Here is a 6805-nt window from a genome sequence, read left to right as displayed (position 1 = left end):
ATCCGCTGCATCATTTCACCCCTTTCATCTTCTCCAATCCGCTGCATAAACCACCCCTTCACCTTCCATTTGATCGATCCATTGCATCTTCGTCCCTTCGATCTTCATCAAACCGTACGAATCATCTTCAAGACCTTGCGAGTGTGTTCTTGGGAGCAGATTCCTCTCTAGGAGTCTATCATGTGGTATCAGAGCAACCGCTCTGCAAACAGGTTTTGAATTCCAATCGTCACTTTCTCTTATTTTCAGATCTGTTGTTTCATCTTGCGAGAATTTTGGAAAATGTTTTACTCGTTCAAAAATTACAAACGCAACTGTTTTAGAACCAGGAACGAGTTTAGTATTTTTGAAAATTGATTTGAGAATTTTTGGATTCGTTTTCATAATTTTCCCAGATCTGTTTTCATTTACGTGTTTTTAGAACTATTTACTAGTGGATCTTTGTTTTTCTTTTCAGGTACCATGGTGACATCAGAAGAGGAAGAGTCATCTACATCCAGTCTTGAAAGGAAGATCCTTAAGTCAGTCACCGCAGCTATGACAACCATGCTTGATGCTAGACTTGGCGCTCTACACTTGAATCAACCCAACCCGGAAGCAAATCAGCGTCAAAGGCAGAACCAGGAGGAACCAAGGCAAGACGACGAGACCAGGCAGTACTATAGCCACGGTTCTTCACACAGCAGTCAGCGGAGGCGTCGACGTGAACGTCCAGTACCAAGAGATCCGTTGGGAGGTCTTAAGTGCAAGATCCCAGCCTTTCACGGAACCAGCAACCCGGATACCTACTTGGAGTGGGAACAGAAAATCGAATTAGTGTTTGTTTGTCAAGAGGTCACCGAGGTCAACAAAGTTAAACTTGCCGCAACCAAGTTCTACGATTATGCCTTAAGTTGGTGGAATCAGCTTGTTACCAGCCGCAGACGAACCGGAGACATACCGATCGAGACATGGAACCAGTTGAAGACCGTCATGCGTAGGAGATTTGTGCCGAGTTATTATCACCGTGATCTTCATCAACGTTTGAGGAACTTAGTTCAAGGAAGCAAGACTGTCGAAGAGTACTTCAAGGAAATGGAAACCCTATTGCTAAGAGCTGATGTTCATGAAGATGGAGAAGCTATGATGTCGCGATTCATGGGAGGTCTCAACCGCGAAATCCAAGACCGTCTAGAAACCCAGCACTATGTGGAAATGGAGGAGATGCTTCACAAAGCAATCATGTTCGAACAGCAAATCAAGAGGAAGAATTCTCGATCCAGCTACAGCACCGCTAAGACCAGCTACAGCTCAGGTAAATCAAGTTATCAAAAGGAGGACAAACCCGGCTACCAGAAGGACTACAAGCCATTTGTCAAGCCAAAGCCGTTTGAGTCAGACCCGAAAGGTAAGGGTAAGGAGGTGATCACGAGGACAAGGGATATTCGTTGCTTTAAGTGTCAAGGACTTGGGCATTACGCAAGCGAATGTGTCAACAAAAGGATCATGGTTCTTAAAGATAATGGCGAGGTTGAATCTGAAGAAGAGCGTTCAGAAAACGACTCTGTGGAAGAGGGTTTGGAAGCCCCAGCTAAAGGAGAGCTGCTTGTTGCTAGGAGATCGTTGAGTGTTCTAACCAAATCAGAGGAGCAAGCACAAAGGGAAAACTTGTTCCACACGCGATGTATTGTCAAAGACAAGGTATATAGCTTGATTATTGATGGTGGAAGTTGTACTAACGTTGCAAGCAGGACTATGGTGGAAAAGCTTGGCTTATAAGTGCTCAAACATCCAAAACCATATGCGCTTCAATGGCTCAACGAAAAAGGTGAGATGTCCGTCAAGGAGCAAGTCAAAGTGCCGTTATCAATTGGTAAGTATCAGGACGAGATCATGTGTGACATACTTCTGATGGACGCTAGCCACATTCTTCTTGGACGTCCATGACAATCAGACCGACAAGTTCACCATGATGGTTTCACCAACCGACACACCTTCGAGCACAATGGCCGAAAGACGACTCTCATTCCCATGACACCGCATGAGGTCTATCTTGATCAGCTTAGCATGAAACAGCAAACCGCCAAACAAACTGAACGAACCGATAACAAGGGTAAGAGCAAGGTAAATCACAATAGTTTACTTTTTGTTTATAAAGAGACACTTGCTTGTTCTACTAACCCTGAACCGGTACTACCGAGTGAAATTGAGTCGGTTTTGCAAGATCTTAAGGACGTGTTTCCGGAGGATAATCCCATTGGCTTACCATCAATCCGAGGGATCGAACATCAAATTGACTTTGTACCGGGAGCCGCTTTACCAAACCGACCAGCTTATCGCACCAACCCAACTGAAACCAAAGAACTTGAAAAACAAGTGAACGAGCTGATGGACAAAGGACATATTCGAGAAAGCATGAGTCCATGTGCCGTTCCAGTGTTGCTAGTACCAAAGAAAGATGGGAGTTGGCGAATGTGCGTGGACTGCCGAGCCATCAACAACATAACGGTTAAGTATCGCCATCCTATCCCTAGATTAGATGATATGCTTGATGAATTGCATGGTTCTAGCATCTTTTCTAAGATTGATCTTAAAAGTGGATATCATCAAATTCGCATGAAAGAAGGTGATGAATGGAAAACGGCTTTTAAAACCAAACAAGGGTTGTATGAATGGTTAGTCATGCCGTTCGGTTTAACTAATGCGCCTAGCACTTTCATGAGGTTGATGAATCATGTCCTTTGGAAGCATATTGGAGTTTTTGTGGTAGTTTATTTTGATGACATTTTGGTTTATAGCAAGAACTTAGAAGATCATGTCATGCATCTTAGACTTGTTTTGGATTTGCTTCGCAAGGAAAAGCTTTATGTGAACTATAAGAAGTGCACCTTTTGCACAGATAATCTTGTTTTCCTAGGCTTTGTTGTAAGTGCAGATGGAATCAAGGTTGATGAGGAGAAAGTCAAGGCAATCAAGGATTGGCCAAGTCTGACAAATGTGAGCGAGGTGAGGAGTTTTCATGGCCTAGCAGGGTTCTACCGACGGTTTGTCAAGGACTTCAGCACTATTGACGTTGGTTTCAAATGGGAAGCTGCACAAGAAAATGCCTTCCAGGCTTTGAAAGAGAAGCTCACTAATTCCCCTGTTTTAATTCTTCCAAATTTTATGAAAACTTTTGAGATTGAGTGTGATGCCTCAGGGATAGGCATTGGAGCTGTTTTAATGCAGGATCATAAGCCCATAGCTTTCTTCAGTGAGAAACTTCGAGGAGCTACACTCAATTATCCGACCTACGACAAAGAGCTTTACGCTTTGGTCCGAGCCCTACAAACGTGGCAACACTATCTCTGGCCGAAGGAGTTTGTCATTCATACTGACCACGAATCTCTTAAGCACCTCAAGGGTCAACAAAAGCTCAACAAACGTCATGCGCGGTGGGTCGAATTCATAGAAACTTTCCCATATGTGATCAAGTACAAAAAAGGTAAGGATAATGTCGTTGCCAACGCATTATCTCGGAGGTATGTTTTGCTTACTTCTTTGGATGCAAGATTGCTAGGTTTTGAGCAGATAAAAGATTTGTATGCCAATGATTTGGATTTTAGCAAAATATTTCAATCTTGTGAGAAGTTTGCTTTTGGAAAGTATTATCGGCATGAGGGTTATTTGTTCTTTGAAAATAAACTTTGTGTGCCTCACTCTTCTTTGAGAGAATTGTTTTTAAGGGAAGCACATGGAGGTGGTCTAATGGGTCACTTTGGAGTTGCCAAGACTTATAAGGTGATGCAAGAACATTTCCACTGGCCGCACATGAAACGAGATGTTGAACGACTATGTGAACTGTGTGCGACTTGTAAACAAGCTAAGGCTAAGGTTCAATCCACGGTTTGTATACCCCTTTACCTATTCCTTTGCATCCTTGGACTGATATATCTATGGATTTTGTGGTTGGATTGCCTAGGACTAGGGCTGGTAAGGATTCTATTTTTGTGGTGGTTGATCGCTTTTCTAAAATGGCACATTTCATTCCTTGTCATAAAACTGATGATGCATCTCATGTTGCTAGTTTGTTCTTTAAGGAAGTTGATCGTTTGCATGGCATACCTAAGACCATAGTTTCTGACCGTGATACTAAGTTCCTTAGGTATTTTTGGAAAACCTTGTGGTCTAAGTTAGGAACTAGATTGCTTTTCTCTACAACATTTCATCCGCAAACTGATGGTCAAACTAAAGTTTTCAATAGAACCTTGTCTACTTTGTTGCGTGTGCTTATTAAGAAGAACCTTAAGACTTGGGAGGATTGCTTGCCGCATGTAGAATTTGCTTATAATCATTCTATGCATTCTGCGACTAAGTTTTCTCCATTTGAAATTGTTTATGGGTTCAACCCCACTTCTCCTTTGGATCTAATGCCTTTACCTTTGAGTGTGAGAACAAGTCTTGATGGCAAGAAAAAGGCCGATTTAGTTAAACAGGTTCACAAAAAGGCTAAGGAGAATCTGGAGGCCCGGACGAAGCTTTATGAGAAGTATGCGAACAAAGGGCGTAGAGAAGTCATCTTCAATGAGGGTGATCAAGTGTGGGTTCATCTTCGGAAGGAACGTTTCCCGGAGGAGCGAGCATCCAAGCTAATGTCGAGGATTGATGGACCATTCACTATGCTCAAAAGAATCAACAACAATGCCTACCAACTTGACCTCCAAGGTAAGTACAAAGTTAGTGGCAGTTTCAACGTTTCTGATCTTCTTCCTTATTGTGCAGATAATTTGGATTTGAGGTCAAATCCTTTTCAAGTGGGAGAGGATGATGAGATCATGGACGGCTCAACCGAACCACACGGACCTGAGAAGCAGCTCGAACCTAAGGAAGCACCGGAGGACCATCTTAAACCAGAGGAAGCACCAGAGGAACAGCTTGTACCAGCTGAAGCAGCGGAGGAAGCATTAACCGTCCCGGCGTGTCCTATAACAAGGTCACGGTCCAAGAGGTTCAACCAAGCCATCGCTGGACTAATCAAGGAGCTGGACAAGAAGCTAGAAGACGTGACTCAAACCATTTGGACCTTGCTCACAGCTCAAGGTGTTCGGTAAAGGGTAAAGTGTCACTTTGGTGCTCTTTTTCCCTTGTTCAAGTTTTGTCCCATTGGGTTTTCTTAACAAGGTTTTTAATGAGGCCTAAGTAACATTTTCAAGCCCCCTTTTCCAGCCCAATTCGTGGTCCAAGGTTCCCCACAAAGGCCTTGGCCCATTTTCTTTCTATCTCTTTGCATTTATTGTTTTGTAATTTCCAAGACTTTGTGCATGAGCTTGCATGAGTGTGGACTCTTGCATGAGCTTGACCTCTTCTCCTTCTAGACTCTTCTTCTTCGTTCCCCTTCTTCTATTTAAACTCCTTGTATCTCTCATTTGTTTCTCATCAAACATTTTAATCAAAAACCTTTCTTTTACTTGTTTGATCTGAGAAGTGTGTAATATCTTCTCAACTTGTTTTCTTCTTAGTGAGTCATATCTAAGTTGAACTCGAGCCTAAAGTCTAAGAGATTTTCATCTCTCTTGGAAGTTCACTTCAATCCCCCTTTCTATCCGCTGCATCATTTCACCCCTTTCATCTTCTCCAATCCGCTGCATAAACCACCCCTTCACCTTCCATTTGACCGATCCATTGCATCTTCGTCCCTTCGATCTTCATCAAACCGTCCGAATCATCTTTAAGACCTTGCGAGTTTGTTCTTGGGAGCAGATTCCTCTCTAGGAGTCTATCACGTTGGGATTCGCTCATCAGAGAGCTCGGTTATGTGCACGGACGACTTGCTCGGACCAGCATCCGAGGGGTTGATCGGGTAAGGCAACGTGTAGCTCATCGTGTAGTATGACGGGTATGGTGGGAGAGGTCCGGAATGGTCACCCGTGTAGCTGCTCGCAGGGTGCATTGAGTAGGGCATCATATATGGCATTTGGTAGGTCTGAGGGAAAGGACCCGAGTGGTCACCCGAATGTGTGCTCGATGGAGGCATCAGCTATGGCATTGTGTACCCCGTAGGGTGAGGCGTTGGATAGGCATCCGAGTGGCTTCTCCGTGATCTATCAGGTCTGGTGACACCTTCCTCTACTTGGGGCTTGTAGGTTGACGCCCTATGAGGCTCTGGAGGTGCCAATCCTTGGATTCCTCCTAGTGGTCCGCTCCTCCCCATCCATGTGGGTGCATATGCTGAAGCGGGAGCTGAGGCACAGCTTGCCTTGTCTTGCAACTTCCTAATCTGTCCTCCCATCACCTTCACTGTGCCGGTAAGGTCCTTCACCTTCCTCGCTAGGAACTTGTTCATCCTATTCAACCACCCGATTCTCTTGTGATCTTCTTTTACTCCTACCGGTTGCTTTTGAGAGCAAAGATACTCCTCAAAATTGTAATCCTCTGAATCACCTCCCTGTCCTTGCCCTGTTGGCTCTCTCTCTTCAGCTTCGGATTCCCCCTCAGGGTTGTACAGCTCCTCCAATGGTGGCATGAAGTCTATGTTCACCCCTAGCTGGATTTTTGTGCACACGACGTTGGGCATAATCATTTGAGTAGCTCTGACTGCTGGATGAAGAACTTGAAGAGCAACCTATCATTTGGCATCTCATAAGCCAAGTATCTCGCCAATGTGAGGTAGTCGATGTCTAGCCATCTCGGCTCATGTACCACTCCCTTCAGGGGCACATCGCAGGCTACCAAAATCGGTGTGACTAAACCTCCTATGGAGATTGATATGCTCAAATTTAACCCTGAGCTACTCTCTCAAATTAAGGGATCAAATCCACAAGAACTCTAGATTCACACAATAGACTTA

The 6805-nt window shown here is 44.2% G+C and overlaps 1 pseudogene; it reads left to right on the top strand.

Moving 5' to 3' along the window:
- The first annotated feature begins 346 nt into the window (after positions 1–346).
- Positions 347–5069, top strand: LOC147937520 (uncharacterized; annotated as a pseudogene).
- The last annotated feature ends 1736 nt before the right edge of the window (positions 5070–6805 follow it).

This window comes from Camelina sativa, chromosome 9, assembly GCF_030686135.1.
Source record: "Camelina sativa cultivar CO46 ecotype springtype chromosome 9, ASM3068613v1".
NCBI lineage: Eukaryota > Viridiplantae > Streptophyta > Magnoliopsida > Brassicales > Brassicaceae > Camelina > Camelina sativa.
The sequence above is the reverse complement of the archived record's forward strand: the minus strand, read 5'-3'. Positions and strand labels throughout refer to the sequence as shown.